At 44.7% G+C, this 18587-nt stretch overlaps 1 pseudogene; it reads right to left on the bottom strand.

Annotated features, from left to right (window-relative positions):
* Window positions 1–6207: 6207 nt before the first annotated feature.
* Window positions 6208–14887, bottom strand: LOC114703528 (annotated as a pseudogene).
* Window positions 14888–18587: the final 3700 nt, after the last annotated feature.

Below are 18587 nucleotides of genomic sequence, written 5' to 3'. Positions count from 1 at the left end.
GAAAAAAAATCAACCCTAATGTTAGATGCATCCATGAAAACACTGGCAATGGATCACCCCACACCAGCAAATTCCAAAACAGAGCAACACACCCAAACTACCACCAAAAAATAACAGGGATTAACAATTAATGGTCATTAATATCCCTTAATATCAATGGACTCAATTTGCATATAAAAAGCCATAGACTAGCTGGGCAGAGGTGGAGGATCATACCTTTAATCCCAGCACTCAGGAGGCAGAGGCAGGTGGATCTCTGTGAGTTCAAGGCCAGTCTGGTCTACAGAGCCAGTTCCAGGACAGGCTCCAAAGCTACAGAGAGAAACTCTGTCTCGGAAAAAAAAAAAAAAGATGTAGGCTGACAGAATGGCTATTAAAACAGGATCCATCCTCTGCTACATACAAGAAACACACCTCAACTTCAAAGACAAGCACTGCCTCAGAGTAAAGGGTAGAGAAAAGATTTCTAATCAAATGGGCAGAAGATTTCAAATTAAAATTAATCAAGAGATCAAGAAGGACATTACATATTCATCACAGGAAAATTCCATCAAGATGAAGTCTCAATTCTGAACATTTATGCCCCCAAATACAAGGGCACACACATATGCAAAAGAAACATTACTAAAGTAGGAGAGTTCAACACCCCCACTCTCACCAATTGAGATGTCTGCCAGACAGAAACTTCACAGAGTAATAAGGGAACTAACAGATGTTATGACTCAAATGGACTTAATAGATATCTACTAACATTCCACACTAACACAAAAGAATATGCCTTCTTCTCAGCACCCCATGGAACCTTGTCTAAAATTGGCCACATACTTGTTCACAAAAAAAAAAAATCTCAACAAATTGAAAGGAAAAAACTACATGGTAATCACATTAGATGCTGGAAAAGCCTTTGACAAAATCCAACACCCCTTCATGATAAAGGTCCTAGAGAGATCAGGAATACAAGGTACATACATAAACATAATAAAGGCAATATACAGCAAGCCAACAGTCAACTGCAAATTAGATGGAGAGAAACTCAAAGCAATTCCACTGAAATCAGGAACAAGACAAGGCTGTCCACTCTCTCCATATCTGTTCAATATAGTACTCAAAGTTCTAGCTAGGCAATAAGACAACAAAAAGAGATCAGGTGGGACAGAAATAGGAAAGGAAAGAGTCAAACTTTAGCTATTGGCAGACGATATGACAGTATACATAAGGACCCCAAAAATTCTACCAGAAAACTCAAAAAGCAGATAAACTAACTCCTTTAGTAATGTGGCAGGATACAAAATTAACTCAAAAAAATCATTAGCTCTCTTATATACAAATGATAAAAGGGCTGAGAAAGAAAGCAAAGAAACAGCACCCTTTAAATGGCCACAAATAAAATAAAATACCTGGGGGTAACTCTACCCAAACAAGGAAAAGATCTACATGACAAGAACTTTAAGTCTTTGAAGAAAGAAATTTAAGAAAATATCAGCAAATGCAAAGATCTCCCATGCTCATGGACAGGTAGAACCAACATAATAAAAATTGCCGTCTTACGGAAAGCAATCTATAGATTCAGTGCAATCACTCATCAAAATCTCAATACACTTCTTCACAGGCCTCAAAAGAACAATACTGAACTTCATATGAAAAAACAAAAACCACAAAATAGCTAAAACAATCCTGGACAATAAAGCAACTTCTGTAGGCATCACCATCCCTGACGGTGAGCTCTACGATAGAGCTACAGTAATAAAAACAGCTTGATATTGGCATCAAAACTGAAATGTGGACCAATGGAATCAAACTGAAGACCCTGACACCTATGAACACCCAATTTTTGACAAAGAAGCCAAAATCATACAATGGAAAAAAGAAAGCATCATCAACAAAATGGTGCTGGCATAACAGAATGTAAGCATGTAGAAGATTACAAATAGATTCAAATCTATCACCATTCATAAAACTCAAGTCCAAGTGGATCAAAAACCTCAATATAAATCCAGTCTCACTGACCCTGATAGAAGAGAATGTGGGAAGAAGTCTTGAACACAATGGCACAGGAGACCATTTCCTAAATATAAAACACTAGCACAGACACTGAGAGCAACAATTAATAAATGGGACATCCTGAAACTGATGCTTATGCAAGGCAAAAGATACAGTAAATAAGACAAAATTGCAGCCTACAGAAAGGGAAAAAATAATCACCAACCACACATCTGACAAAATTCAAGACACTAGAAATCAAAATACCAAATAATCCAATTTTAAAAAAAAAAAAGAGGTACAGAGCTAAATAGAGAATTCTCTACAGAAGAATCTCAAATGGCAGCAAGACATTTAAATAATTAATTAACATACTTAGGCATCAGGGAAATGCAAATCAAAGCAATCTGAGATACCCTATTACAACTGTCAGATGTGGCTAAGATCAAGAAAACTGATGACAGCATATGATGTTGAGGATGTGGAGCAAGAGGAACACTTCTCTGTTGGAGGGAGTAAAAACTTGTACAGCCACTCTGGAAATCAGTACGGCCACTTTTCAAAAATTGGAAATCGATCTACCTCAAGACCCAATGATACCACTCTTGGGCATACACGGTAGCTGGAGTTTTCTCTCCAGGTCTAGCCAAATTCCGGGTATAAAATAAACACACAGACGCTTATATTATTTACAAACTGTATGGCCATGGTATGCTTCTTGCTAACTGTTCTTATATCTTAAATTAACCCATTTCTGTAAATCTATACATTGCCACGTGACTCGAGGCTTACTGGCGTCTTCACATGCTGCTTGTCATGGCACAGCTGGCAGTGTCTCCTTTCCCCAGCCTTCCGCTTTCCAGAATTCTCTTCTCTGCTTATCCCACCTATACTTCCTGCCTGACCACTGGCCAATCAGTGTTTTATGTATACAGAACAATATCCAGAGCAATGTACCCAAGGAATGCTCAATCATACTACAAGGATGCATGCTCAACTATGTTCATAGCAGCATTATTCATAACAGCCAGAACCTGGAAAAAACCTAGATGCCTCTCAACTGAAGAATGGATAACGAAAATGTGGTACATATACACAATGGAGTATTACTCAGCTGTAAAAAAAAAAAAAAAAAACCACAATGATTTGTGTGGAGGCCGACAAAGGTTTCCTAGTGAGATCTGAGCTTGCTTTACTCAGCAGGGCTACATTAGAGAATTGCTTGACTACATGCATGGTTACCAGGTAAGTGGAAGGGTCTGCACGTGGCTGTGCTAGGAGGAGGTCTTTAGCTCCACCCCTTGGCATTCCTATAAAAGGGCATTTAGAAGAAACAGAAGTGGCTGGTGGATATTGATCCGGGCCCTTCTGAAGCTATCCTGTATTTCTATCTGTTTCTCTCCCCCTCTATCCTTCTATCTAATATCTCTTATCCCTTACTTCTCAAGAGTACCCTGGGGAAAAATTAGGAATGGGCCTCCCACAGAGAAATGGGTAGGCCTCTCAGACATCATGAAATTTGCAGGCAAATAGATAGAACTAGAAAAGGGCATCCTGAATGAGGTAACCCAGACTCAGAAAGACAAACATTGTATGTACCCATTCATAAGTGGATATCAGATATAAAGCAAAGGATAACCAGACTACAACCCACAGCTCCAGAGAAGCTAGATAACAAGAAGGGCCCCAAGATGGATGCATGAATCACTTTGGGAAGGGGAAATATATGAGATCTCCATGACTAAACTGTTGGTGACAGAGAACAAGGGAGGGGAGGGGATGTAGGATGAGAAATTGAGGAAACAAGAAAGTCAAGCTGGGGGAGGGATGGAGTGGGAGAGCAATGGAAGAAATTTCTGGATAGAGGAAGACATCATGGGGATAGGGAGAATCCTGGTGCTAGGAAAGTTCCCAGGGATCCACAAGGATGACCCCAGCTTAGACTACTAGCAATAGTGGAGAGGGTGCCTGAGCTGGCCTACCCGGGTAATCAGATTGCTGAATACCTGAACTGTCATCAGAGAGCCTTCATCCAGTAACTGATGGAAGCAGATGCAGAGAGCCACAGCCAAGCACCAGGCTGAACTCCAGGAGTCCAGTCAAAGAGGGAAGAGGGATTCTACAAGGGGAGATCAAGGGGGGGCCAAGATCATGATGGCGAAATCTACAGAGAACCAAGCTCATAGGAACTCACCAACTTTAGACCAACAGCTGTGGAACCTGCATGGGACCAGAATAGGCCCTACGCATAAGGGAGACAGTTGTGTAGTTTGTTCTGTTTGAGGGGCCCCTGGCACTGGAATCAGGATCCATCCCTGGTGTATGACCTGGCTTTTTGGAGCCCATTACCTAGGGTGGGACACCTTGTACAGCCTTGATGCAGGGGGAGGAGCTTGGTCCTGCCTCAACTAAATGTACCAGGCTTTGCTGACTCCCCAGGGAGGCATTACACTTTTGGAAGAGGAGATAGGTTGTAGGTGGAAGGAGGGAAGGCTGAAGGGGAGTGGGAGGAGGGATGAGAGGGGGACCTGTGGTTGGCCTGTAAAATGAATTTTTAAAATTTCTTAAATAAAAAAAGACACTTTTTAAAAAATCACACAAGCTGGGCGGTGGTGGCACAAGCCTTTAATCCCAGAATTTGTGAGCCAGAGCGAGGCAGTGAGTTTGAAACCAGCCTGGTCTACAGAGCAAGATCCAGAACAGGCACCAAAACTATACAGAAAAACCCTGTCTCAAAAAAATAAAATAAAATAAAATAAAATGAAAATAAAACTAACAAAAAAAAGAAAAAAACTAATGAGCAAGAGGACCAAAAAGAATATGAGTTCCAGAAGGAAGCAAGAAGTAGCTAGGAACTGAGAAAGGACAAAGAGCCCTTCATTCAGTGATCAGGCAGACCTTTTCTGCTGAACAGATCACACTCCATCTACACAACCCACAGTGAAACATCTTCACTGATCTGTGCTGTGGTCATGCAAATAGGGTCTCATCACATCCGTAGGTCCCTGGAATAAAAACAAACCTTAATGTGGGCAAACAGCAAGGAACTAAAGTGGTTATTAGTGGTTCTTCTTGCCATACACACACACTGTGCCAGGATCAAATCACAAATGGACATGCTTAGACATGCTATTAACTTTAAAAATCAAAACAAAACACCTCCTTTCCCCAGTATAGCACAGAAACAAATAAGTGGATTTTTACACCATCAATCATAGGTGACAGTCTATGAAGACAATAGCTAGTCAGGTTTTCAGTTGTTGGCAAACTTGCTGGCTGATGGGAGGACCTAGGATGCTATGTTCTGAAAGTCTTTGTGGCTCATACTTGTATGTTACAGCCTGATGTCCAATGTCATGATTATAATATTGGGTCCAATAGGCAGAGGAAAGGCTATTAACACCATTGCTTGTCTATTTTACCCAAGGAGGATACATGGGGCAATCTTTGAGCCAGAGAGTTAGCCCTATCCACATGCCAAATCTAATGGTGTCTTGATCCTGAACTTCATGACCACCAACTTTGGAAACCAATCTCTGTTGTTTATAAGTCATATTGTTTATGATACATACTTAAATGCACAGTGATATACATACTCATCTGTATAGTTATTAAATATTTACATGCAGTGTCCATCTTTAGAACAAGTTACCCTTGCATTTCTGCATAGGTCCTCTCACTCAGTCTTGCTAGTAGTGGGGCCACACATCTGACACAACACTCAGCTTGAAGCTTATTATGAATTTTTCATGGCATCTAGAATATACTAAGACACCAGTGCTATTACTAATCAGGTTATAATCAACTCATAGATAATGGATTAGGAGTTGCTGAGAGATGTACTCGGGGTTGTAATACCCAGCCACATGTGTCATGTAAAAACTATCCAGAGCTTCTGATTCATTTGCAGAAATGTAGAATTTGGGAAAGAAGAGAAAGAGGGTTGGGAGAAGATGAGGTAAAGAAGAGAGGAAGAGATGCAGGTCCACTAGGATACAAAGAGATGCTGGCATCCACTGGGGCTCACACAAACACACGGTCATGGAGAAATTTATTGAATATGTGAAAAAAGACAGAACCCAGACAAACAGGGTACCAGTGACACATTTAAGTGTTAGCTGAACAGATACATGAGAGGGGATGCATGGACACATGAAGGAAGGAGTCACCCCTCTCTTCTGAGTGTGTGGGCACCTTAGGTTGACTCCAGTTCTACTCAGAGCACTCCACTATGGTGCATAACATGCTACAGCTCTGTGTGCTTGTTCTCAACATCCTTCAGCTGCTGGATCTTCTGGGGCAGAATCTTGGTCCAGAACTGCATCCTGTTGGCCTTCAGAGCATAGCCCACATTAGTCTGGATGTCCAGCTGCAGGTACTGCTCATCCTGGTTAAACACAGGCCAGTGGGGCAGGTCCATGCTGTTGGGGTTCCTGTGGACACACCCCCATATTAGGGTGAGGTGAGGATCACTGTGAGTTATGCTGTGCCCAGACCTGATCCCCTACTTTGGGTCAATATGGTGCATGAAGCAGGCCAGAATTCAAGGACAAGGAAGGATGGTCTTATGATAGAGGCAAAAAGAAAGTCCCACTACTGTCACTCCATAAGAGGCAACACCATCTGGGATGTTTTTCCTTTCTCTTTAGCAGGCTCATGTACCCAAAACTAGAGCAGTTTGGCCACACACGCCAAGTCACAGGGAGATGACTGTTGGCTGACACTCAGATGGGACGACTGTGTAAGAGGAACCTGCCCCTGAAGAATAGCCTATCATGTGATTAAAGCATCCATATATGCTCCTGAGGCTACCACAAACAGAAGAAGGTCCTGGGAAATTCAAGGGGTGTATCTTCTCACCCAAGTCTTGCAAAGTTGGCCCAGTACTTCATTATCTTCCTGCTCAGCAGCTCCTCCTCCTCAGTGAAGTCAACTGTAGCCATGAGGAAGACAGAGATCCAGGTCCCAGACACTTCATGCAGCTGCCACATCCACAATTCCAACTACAGTCTAACTCTGGTGCTCATGTTCCCCACCTGCTAGACCAAGGTCTTCCATTTTCCACCCTTCCCTTACTTGCTCCAGCCTCTAATGAACCCACTACCTCCACCCCAGCTTATTCTTAGTACAAATGCCCTTTCTTTGCTCTGGCATAGCCACTTAAGAAAACATCATGGCTTTAAGTGTCCCCCTTGGATGTCAGGCCTGACATCACCATCAGGGCAGGGACAGGACAGAAAGTACAATCTGGACTGGAAAGGATTCAGATTACAATCCTAATATACCATTTTGGGCTACAAAATGGCTGAGCAAGGCTCTCCAAGAACCTCAGTTTCCTCACTTGGACAGTGAGCTCAGTCATCCCTCAGTTCTCATCTGGGTCACTATCCTACTCATGGAGAAAAGGGAAGACTCACATTTGATGCCCCAGAAGGAGCATCCAAAGATAAAGAAAATCTCATCACCATGGTCAGCCTTCACATCAGGTGGTCTTCCATCTTTGAAGAAGTTGGTTGCGTGCTGGAACTCATAGAAGTAGACAGGGGCAAGGGGACCTGGAAGTGTAGACACAGCATGACATAGTTGCCTCTTACCTGGACCTGTCCTGCCTCATCTTTTGTGTGAGAAACCTTGACCTAAAGTTGTCACAATGACTGGGAGTTTAGGGGAGTATGGACTCCAAGGCTGAAGCATGAGCCTTTGGAAAGAACTTGGTTAAATCATGACCTTGAGTCACTTGAGGAAGTTCTAGCACATTATTACCTCAATTTCCTCATCTGTGCCTGAAGGTATTATGCTCTTACACTAGACATGGGGATTTACTGAGGTAAGAGTCCTCATAAGCCTGGGACCAGAGAACAAATAAAGACACCAGAGAGCTGTCCTTGAACCCACAGTTCTGAGACATCTCCTTTAAATCAGGCCTCTTTTTCTTTGTGACACTACTAGAGATTAAACATGTGGCATTATGCATATGAAGCAAGTGTGCTATCATTAACTAGCGTCCCAACCCAGAGGCATATTTATAGATGTATTCACTCTGAGCATGTGCTATTTGCAAGGCAGGAACCACAAACATGAAGTCTTCCATCATCTCCTTGAACTGTGCTAGGAGAATCTCAGGGTCTTCAGTGTCTCCCAAATACTCCTCTACCAGAATGTCAACAACACCAGGAGGCATCATCTAGTTCAGAGAGATTCAGAGATGTGTTAGGAAAACTTCAGCACCAGGCATCAGTATCCTCAGGTGAAGAGAGAGGGGTCTGAGATGGAGACAATAATGGAGCAAAGGACATACTTGCAGGTGACGTAAATGTAGGGGAAAGGAGCTGGCTAAAGAAACCCACCATGACCCTGGAGCCCAGAATTAGGGAAGGAAGGCTCAGATAAGGCCAGTGAGAGAAATACAATTTAGCTCAGATCAGAGCCATCTCTGCCCCTGTCCAACCGACTTGTGAAACCAACCAATCACAGAGCAGGATAGTAGAACCCTGGGCCTGGAGTTGACTCCATCCACTAGACTTCCTGTGAACACCACCCTGCCTACTCAGTTAGAAAAGAAGGCTGTTCTCTCCACCCTGGTAGAGGCAGCTACTCTCCTGGACTCCTCCTTCCCAAATGAACCTCTTCATCAAAAGAGTTTTTTGGGTGTGAAGATCTTCATTCACTGGCGTAGAGAAGATGCTTGCTGAGACTTCCCCCAGTGGACAAAACGAGAGAGAGAGCTGAAAGAGTGCCGCAAGGAGGAGCTGAACAGACGATCTTTGCTAAGACGTCCCTCAGTGGCCAGAGAGAACTATAAGTAACACTTTTCTCTGGAGTTGGAGGAAATTGCTACGTTTATTCAGAGGTTTCCCCTTTCCCAGAGTGAAGCAAAAGAAGCAACATCTTAGGCCGGAGAAGTAGAGCTCTGCTAGGAAGCCACCTTAAGTGGGGGCTGAGCAAAGCTCAGCTGTAGAGTCTCTCCAGGAGAGGAACAGGATTGCTATATCCTGAGGGGAGACCATTCCCCCATCACACCAGGTATACCCTGACTTTTCTGAAGAGTCAGGATGCCCTTCCCCGCTGAAGCAGTTCGAGACTTGACTAAGGCAAGAAGTCAGAATAATTTCCAGGGCTGAACTGTCTCCTTGCAGTTTCAGCTATCAGAGCTGTGCTATACAGCTCCAGGTGTCCGAGACACCTTCAGGGCAGACCTGTTGTTCTGAGCAGCTCCAGGTGTCTGGGATACCTCACCCTCAAGAGCTGAACTGTCTCCTTGCAGTTTCAGGCATCAATTAACTAACATTTTGGTGCCGAAACCCGGGACACGAAACACGCAGAGTTGCAAAACATGCAATTTACTAACATTTTGGTGCCAAAACCCAGGACACCAAACCCAGAGTTTTTGCAATTTACTAACAATAAGCATACTCTACTCTTTGCTCAAATGGCTCTTGGCAATGGCAGATAACTAGAAGCTCCCTTGTCACTGGCCCACAATATTAAGAGTCTTACCAGTTGTGCTGGTGTGCTCTGTAGAACAGCCTGAATGGTCTCTCTGTCCATTTTTCCCAAGTATCAGTGTTGCACAGGTACTGAGAGATGGATGGAAAGGTTCAAGTTGATTTTCCAATAGAATGCAGTTGGGGCTGTGGAGCTCTGAGCACCCTCTCCCATCCAATCAGTTAATCAAGGAGCTGTATCTGGACTCACCATTGGGATGGCCCAGCCAAACTCATCATTGTTGACACCTATGATGCTGGGGACAGGTCGAAAATCAGCAGATACCAACAACTCTTCAGGGTGCCTGGGAAAGAACACTCCATCCACCACAACAGGGATTATAGTGAAGACCTGAGGGGCGTTCAAGGTGAGGGGTCAAGTTCAGGGCCCATATATTTACTGATGTCAAATAATCACATGATATCCATACACATCCCTGGTTTAGTTGAACTTGTATCCATTTTGCATTGACAACTACAAGGGCATCAAGCCATGCACATCAGTTACATTGTACCTGAGTAGAAAGAACTTTCTGTTTCACCCCTACTGGATCCCTTCCAGGACACTAATACCATGTGATCAAACCTTGGTGATAGCCAGAATCTCCTCTTCACTCTTGCCTCTCAGACAGCCCACCAGGGACTCTGAATCCATCTGATTACATCCAGAGACGTTGGCCACCATCTGTATAGAGCACAAGCAGGAGCCTGTTCCTCCTTCCAAGCAGGGAAAGTTTTCCTAATATTCCTAGTTAGTGTGGATGCCCCACAAATCACAGTGGATAGAGTGTGTGGATTACAGCAGGAATGCAATTGTTCCCACTTCCCCAGTTTTGATATGAGATAGACAAGGGAGCTAATGCACCTTCTGCAATGCTTCTGAACACAATGGGAGCTACTAGGTACAACTGTTAGGGGCAGAGAAAAAAACTTAGCTTTTGTGAAGCAGAGGTGTATGCATTCTGACCCTTGAAGCTTTCAGCAAGGAAGAAGTAAAAAGAAAGTCCTAGGTACCTCTATGATATTTATTGCATTCACAGAGCAGACAGAATCAGGAGTTCTGAGAGTGAGGACTAGGTTGTGGAGAATTGAGGGAACTCACTGTGTAGACCTCCTCAGCAGACTGGGAGATGAAACCAGGCATTGTGACCACTCCATTCTGCATAATGGCTCTGTGGAAGAGTCCTTTGGACAATGGGGACAAAACAAGTGAAGACACACTTGCGCCACCTGCTGACTCGCCAAAAATAGTGACCTGGTCAGGGTTGCCTCCAAAGTGGGCGATGTTCTCCTGGACCCAGCGTAGGGCGGTCACTTGGTCCAGGAAGCCCCAGTTGCCTCTGGCATGCTCATCTCCAGTGCTGAGAAGTGGCAGGGACAGGAATCACAGGACTGTCCTGTTTCTGCTCAGCTCCAATTTCCCGACTCAGCCCTGGGCTCACCTGAAGTAACCCAGGATACCCAGGCGGTACTGGATGGTGACCACCACGATGTCCTCAATGGCCGCTAGCTTTGATCCATCATACACAGAAGCCAAGCCCACAGTGAGTCCACCTCCATGGATCCAGACCATCACCTGGTAAAAAAAATAAGGTAAGAGATCACCCCCCTTACCCAACCCAAGTGCCACCTGTCATCTAGAATATTCATTTCTTGGTCTCTGAAGCTGCCCACATAGACAGATCCCAGCTGTCATGATCTGGTGAAAGCTCCACATTCCATCAGGAAGAAAACTCTATCGAGCCTTATTCTGTCTCATATACCATAGTCTGTCTCCAATGCTCCAGGATACCCTCAGAGAAAAAAGACATGGGTTCCTCATGGTCACATATGGGAATAAAACAAGTGCCCTCCAATGTTCCTGGCCAAACAGATGAGTTAAATTTTATGACTTAGATGATACAAATCTCATCTCTGGAAAATCTGATTGGGTTTTCTGGGCACAAGCCCTGAATTCATTAAGTTACAGACTCTGATTTCCCGGTGCCTCCAGGGATTTCTCCCTAACCCCATGAGTTAACTGCCTACAGTGGGCAAGAAGGCATTCTTGGACATAATATGAGAGTCTATACTGAAGCAAAACCCACAATGATCGTAGCCCTTCCATATTCCTTCAGAAGGAATGTCCTTCCACCCCTAGTTGGCCATGGCCTGACACTCACAGGCAGGTTAGAGCCCTCGGAAGCATGAACAGGTGAGTAGATGTTGAGGTACAGGCAGTCTTCAGACATAGAAAGAAGAGGTGGGGTGCTTTTGAACAAGATCTCAGTTGCTGAATTCATTATAGTGATATTCTGTAGACACCTGTCGACAATGGTAAACTGATAACTATCAAAGAACTGAAGAGTATTTAAAGTCAGAAACTAGGTAGATTTGCTCCTAGAAAACTACTTGCTGTAAATATGAGATCGTTTTCTAAAGTCCCTCTTTGGGGCTGGAGTGATGACTCAGTGGTCACTAGCCCTGGCTGCTCTTCCAGAGGACCTGGGTTAGATCCCCAGGGCCCACATGACAGCTGGCAACCCCTATAACTCCAGTCAAAGGTGATCTGAGGACACTGAATGCCCATGGAACACAGACATATATGCATTAGAACACCCAAATACACAAAAAAATAAATAAATATAATAAAGTCACTCCTCCACAGATAAAAGCCTCAGGATCTGGGGAAGCTATGATAGAGCCCAGACCTCTAAATAGAGATATAGATGATCTCAGATCCTACATATTGGAAGGTCAGGAAATAGAGAGTCCTAGGAGACTTCATGGTAGCCTTTTACATGGGTTTTGACATTTTTACCACTTCTCCCTATCCCAATTAAGGCCTGAAACAGGTGAGTTGCCCCTACAGTGCTATTGAATAAATGGGTATGGATTACTTTCCCAGAAGGTGGTAGGATCTCATTTGCCCAAAGTCTCCATTTTCAGGGTTCCTCATCTCTCCCACAGGCCTCCTCATTGTCAGCACATGCACTTGTTCCTGTCAAAGGACATCTGCTCATATGGTTGGCACAGTGAGTGTGGAGGGTACAGTCCTTGAGGGCCACTGCTTCACTGTTTAGGACTTTTCAGTCTCTGCTATAAAACTCAGGAGTGCTTCTGATTAAGTGATGGAGTCTGATCTCCTCCCAGAGACATTTCCCCTGGTGTCAGAGACACAGGACATAGCCTGACTCTCAGGACAAATGTGCCTGTACTCCCATCTGCAGTACTCAAGGCTAGCTTCTTGTGTGTGCCAAACACTGAACCTTGAGCCTGGCACCAGCTGCTCCATTCAGAATCTGAGCAGGTCCTTGGGAAAATGTAGTGGGAATCCCCCTACTCCATGAAGAAGGGGAACAGGATGTGGGATTGAGAGGTAAGAACCACTGCAGCTGGGACATCGCTCACAACACTAGCCAACTCCCTGGGCCTGAAGTCTACTGGGCCCCAGAAGAGCTTACACGGCAGGATAAGAAGTTCCATCCCTCACACCATTCCACGGTTCAGGGGGTTCAGGAGGAGCAAACCGCAGAGGTCCTACAGGTGTCTTGGCAAAGGGAATTCCCAGGAAGGTGTGGACTCCCATGTTGATATCCTCCAAGTGGACAAGGCTACCCTGCACCTGTCCAGTGTGTGTGTTCCTGATGGGCCTGGATGAGTCCTGGCCTGTAAATAAAGAGGTGACAGCTGGGTTAGTCTGCCCAATAGGCCACTTTTGTTGCTCTCCTTTCTACGCTCTGCTCAGCCACATCAAAACACCCTGGACTGAAAACACAGGATTTACATATTCCCTGCCTGTTACAGTCTTCACTGAGGTACCTCCAGGTCTAGTCCATTCACCAGACTCAACTAGGCACCATGGTACTCAAGGACATCATTCAGCCCTATGAGCTTCCTGCACAGGGCCACATATGTGCCAATGACACAGTCTCCTTCCCATCAACTCTGTGTGAGCCAGTATAGGGACTATTCGGTCACACTGAAAATTATTCCATGTAGCCTAGCTGCATGCGTGATGTTACATCCTCACAGAAAAGCTCTCTGTAAAGTTCATATGAAATCTGATAAACTGTCCTTCCCACCAGAGGCTGTAAGCCATAACCCAGAACAGGGACAGAGTTTATGACCAACAGGTAAAATCAAACACAGCTGAAGAAATTTCATTGTCTGCTTTCCTTTGTTTGCTTGTTTGTTTGCTAGTTTGTTCTTTATTTTCTTGACACAAGGTCTTGCTAAGTAGTCCAGACTGGTTTTGTAGTTGGACATCCTCCTGTCTCAACCTCCTGGGTGCTAAATTTGCAGCTGTGTGTCTACACCCAGATCACACTTCTCTTCTTGAGTAATCCTGGACACTATATGTCAGACTCTGTCATTTGCTGTCCTTGTGGATGAGACAGGCCTGGGAGGTATAGAAGGAATGGAACATGAACCTTTTTCCTCTTATACTTGTCAGTGATTCTGAACCAAGACTTTTAAACAAACAACATTTGAAATAACAACCATGAGTGAATCTGGCAGAACCTGCTATCTAGAAGGTGCTGGTGACTTCCCAGACCTCTGGCAAAAACTGGGAAGAGTCTCAGGCTAAGTGAGTGCAGTCTCCTTAATGGAGAGGGCTGGCTAGTGGTCACCAGAGTTCGCACCAGGAGGATTTGTGGTAAGGGACATCTCAGGTTGCACACACACCCTGAGCACAGTGCCCTCTGACTCAGCTCTGATAAGGACCTGAAAATTGTTGACTCTCTCAAAGGACATGCTAGTTGCCCCAGAAACCAATCCCCAGGTAAAGAACATGGAAAAGGGAACCCAGAGTATCTAGATACAACTGTAGGTTATAGGACTGGGACTGTTTGCATAACTTAGTGGCAGCCAGTACCTTGTGCAGGGCCTTTATAGAGTACCATGGCACTTCTCTATTCTGAGAGTGACACATGAGGACTCCTCAGCACCATGAAGTTTTGCTGTTATTATCCAAGTCAGTAGCAGCTACAGTTTCAGACACACAGAGAGGAAATGTCCCCTCTGTTCCTCTGTCCCTTGACATTTAGATCCAACACAACTGAGAGCCCATCATGCTGGGGTAGTTCCTCAGTATTGGAGGTCCTCTGCCTTCCACACCACTTGTTTGATAGAGGGCCTAGACTGTGGACTTTTGTAGGGCATTAGGGAATGAACATTTCCCACACTGCCATCTCCACTGGCTCTTTCCTCCCTGGTACTTTTTCTCCTGCAATCTCAGCCAACAACTCTTATCAAGTTTTGACAGCTTCGACATGGGTCCCCATTCCTCCCTGGATAGTCTCACCCTGCACAGAGAAGAGAAGCAGAAGCCTACAGGTCAGAGAATTCAGCCATCCAGGAAGTCTGTCTGAAGGCATGCTTAACTCCCAGTCCTGAGTCTGTGCTGCTGTGTGAGATCAACCTTGTGTAAATCTCACAAATAAATGAACTTACCCCAGCAGGAACTTTGAACCAAGGAGAGAAGGCAGAGTGGGGCAGAGGGCGGGGCAGTCCAGGCCAAGGTCCTTGAACTCTACTGGCTGGGCTGCATGGTGGGAACCAATGAGCAGCAAGTGAGGCAAAGCTGCCTCCCATTCCTGCTCTTCCTTTAGTCCCCTGGGGAGGCACAGCAGGGACTCTGAAGCCCTCTCTCCAAATCTGGAGTTGCCATATCAGGATTATTAAGCAGTCACAGGACTACAAAATGAATTGGTGTAAACAGGATGAAGAAGAAAAATATAACTGGAGAATCTGGGGGCTTTTCTGAGTAGATGCATTCTCAAGATGTCACAGATGGAGAATGGAATGAAACTGAGGAATGTAACCTAGGTAAAGGCAAACTGCATGCCCATACACACCACCCTGAAAACACCTCCCTGCTTTCAGACTTACACTTCCTGAGTCCAGGTTCAGGGTTCCTCATCCCTTACATTGATCTTAGGGTTTCATGTGCCCCTCCCAGTTATGCTTTGACTGTTCACGAACCACACTGCAACTCTGCCACCATAGCATAGTCCCTTGGCCTCTTTACTGTAGCTACCCTGGCGGCCAGCTTCTCTCCAGTTCACAGGTGCTAACCCACATGCACTGGTGCCTGCTGGCTCTAATATTGAAGACAGTCTGGGCTCTTGGGGCCTGAATTAAGGTTCAAATACAGGCCACTGAGCAGGAGTTTCAGAAACATGGTGAACCTTGGCAGACTGCATCTGAGAGGACAGAATCAGGTGCTCACACCTAGCCCATCCTGATTTCCCAAAGGTACTGTCATGAGGTTCAATCTCAGAAAGACTTTAGATAGAGCCAACTAAGAACAGGCTTTGGTTCCATTTTCCAGTCCCTAGAGGTCTACAGAATACACACAACCACACAGAAAGACTTATTCCATGGCACTTTTCTGGTCATTTCCCTGGTATTATACAACCACAGCTTGTCCTATCACCATAATCTCAGTTAGCTGTCTCCTCCTCAGCACACTCTGTGGTCACAGCTCCTGCCTAGGCAATGCTCTCTCTGCCCTCAATCCCCTGTTTGAAGGAACAGCTGGAGTATGGAGGCTGAAGGCCCTCAGCTCCTCCAAGCTCCCTGTCCTAGGACCAGTTTCTTCAGTTAACTGGACAGCATGGTAATCTTCTGAATCCTGGGCTTCTGTACCAAGCTGAAGGAGGGTCCCCGTGCACTCTGCTACTTACTGCACTATCTTCAGAGGCTCTGCATTGATGATGGAAAGACCATAGGAAATGTGGACTGGAGAGTCTCACTAGTCATGTTCTGTATATGAGGAAATTGTCAAAGTGTGTGTGTGTGTGTGTGTGTGTGTGTGTGTGTGTGTGTGTGTGTGTGTAGAGGGAAGGGAGCAAAGCTCAGGAAAACATCTGAAATGAGACACCACTACACATCCAGTCATTGTAACCAGATCATGACCCATAGGCAAAAGTGTTGGCAAAGCCATGGAGCATCTGATACAACTACACATGGCCAGAGGGGAAGGAAAATGATTACACGGTGATCAGGGAAGGCAACTTCACATCTTCTCTGAAAGTTCCACACATTTGTTCTATGACTCAAAAATTCTAATTCCAGGACTTTAGCCTGAAGAAACAAGTGAATGGCATCATATCAAGTCATGGGTTTGGTTTGTTTGCTTGTATTTTGTTTAGTTTTGAGACAAGGTCTCTTTACATAGCCCTGGATATCTGAGAACTCACATTATAGACCAGGCTGGCCCAAACTCACAGATTCACCTGCCTTTGCCTCCTGAGTGCTGGGATTAAAGGCATGTACCAACATGCCCAGTCAAAGTCTTGTTTGAACAACAGCATGACAGCTTGATTAAAGTAGCTGAAACCTGATGTCACTCAGATGTGCACCAACAAGTGGTGTGTTCACTCACTATCAAAGGAAAATGCCATTTGAATCTCAAAGACATTATTCTCAGTGACAGAACCTCTCACACATGATTCTTCTCTGTGACGGGGTAGAAAAGACTCTGATGTTTCTGAATTATATTCTATTTCCAAACTTAAAATCCAGAAAGCAGTCAGTTGGTTGCCAGGTAATAAGGCTCAGGTCGTTGGTTTATGAAAAGGAACTTAGAGAAATGTTTGTTGTTTAGTCAGAAAATAAATATTTATACCTGAAGTGGGTGTGGTTACATTCCTCATATTCTATTCCAATAAATAAGCTATGGAATAAATGAGTGATTTTGAGTGCATACTAATCACTTGAAAAATAAGAAAATAAATAAAATAAGAAAATGAAAAAATAAAATAAAAATTAAGACTCTTACCTAAATCTAAAAAGTTCCATGCTGACCAGTGGTAGTGGCACATGTCTTTGATCCCAGGACACGGGAGGCAGAAGCAGGTGGATCTGTCTGGGTTTGAGGCCAGCCTGGTCTACAGAGCAAGTTCCAGGACAAAACAACACAGAGAAACCCTATCTGGAAGAAGGAGGAAGAGGTGGGGGAAGAAGAGGAAGAGGAAGAATTAGTGCCCTGCTAACACTCTTGGTGAAGTGCCCTGTTCATCTGCTGAAATGTCCTTGCAACCAGCAGTAAGTTCAGGCTCCAGCAGAACTATCAGGTCTCCCTTGCTCAGAGGCTATCTAGAACCTTGTGGAACTATCTTTGTCTGCCCTCTAGTGTCCAAGGAGAGCAATGCAAGAGGCGTCCCTTCATGATTTCCTGTGATTGGTCTTCAATGCAGTGGATGAAAAAGAGGGACTTGAAGAACCTGGGAAAACTAGAACCCCAGAAAGGCAGTTTCTCAGAGGCAAGAGGTTATGGCCATCTCAGGTCTAGGAAGAAGGATCTAGCTGTGTGATGACAGAGATAAAATGTTTTAGGAAAACACTTGCAGACAACACGAGTTGGCACTTTTATATAAAGACAAAATAGAAGGGAGGAGATTTGTTTGGCTTTGTTTAGAGGATAAATAAAATACTTAGGGAAGAAAATGAAGTAAGAATGGAAATAAAGGACTAGAAGACCACGGAGAATAGGAGTGTCACAGGAACCAGAAGTGTGCAGGGAATTGTAAAAGGCAGAAGGGCCCTCAATACATGAATAGATGCTCAGGGAGACAGGGGAGAGCAATCTCTTCTGATGGACATGCCTGGGCCTCCTGACACCCCCATCCTCATTTCAGACACCCACAGTCAAGCACCTTCACAGTATGGATGGGATCTCTGTCCAGGTAACTTACTGAAGCACCACTGATGCTGGACGCTTCTTACAGCAACAGACAACCTTGTTAAAATGGTCCTGTTGAGAGATTCTCCTTATTAATGCTTTTTCTTCAAGGGAGAATCCTCCAGAGAAAGTTGTGCCATGCTGCAAGATGAAGTGAGCTGTCTGCTAGTGAGAAAGCCCGGCCCCAGAAAGGGTGGAAGTTTGTGACCATGTTGTGAAAAATCAGCATAAGTGCTCACTCCTGTACTTCCTGGACATTCAATAAGACCCTGCCAACTTAATGGTCCCTGAGAAAGCAAGCCTGGGTGAGACAGGGAGGATGGGACCCAATTCTGCCCTCTAGAGGTTGTGAGTGATTCTGTCCACAGGAGTCAGAGCCAAAGATTTTTCTAAACAAGAAATAAGAAGAGGTCAGGTTGAAGTTTCTGCTTGCCTTGGCAGACAAAGGAGAA

This window comes from Peromyscus leucopus, chromosome 5 (assembly GCF_004664715.2).
Source record: "Peromyscus leucopus breed LL Stock chromosome 5, UCI_PerLeu_2.1, whole genome shotgun sequence".
In the NCBI taxonomy this organism is placed as follows: domain Eukaryota; kingdom Metazoa; phylum Chordata; class Mammalia; order Rodentia; family Cricetidae; genus Peromyscus; species Peromyscus leucopus.
The sequence above is the reverse complement of the archived record's forward strand: the minus strand, read 5'-3'. Positions and strand labels throughout refer to the sequence as shown.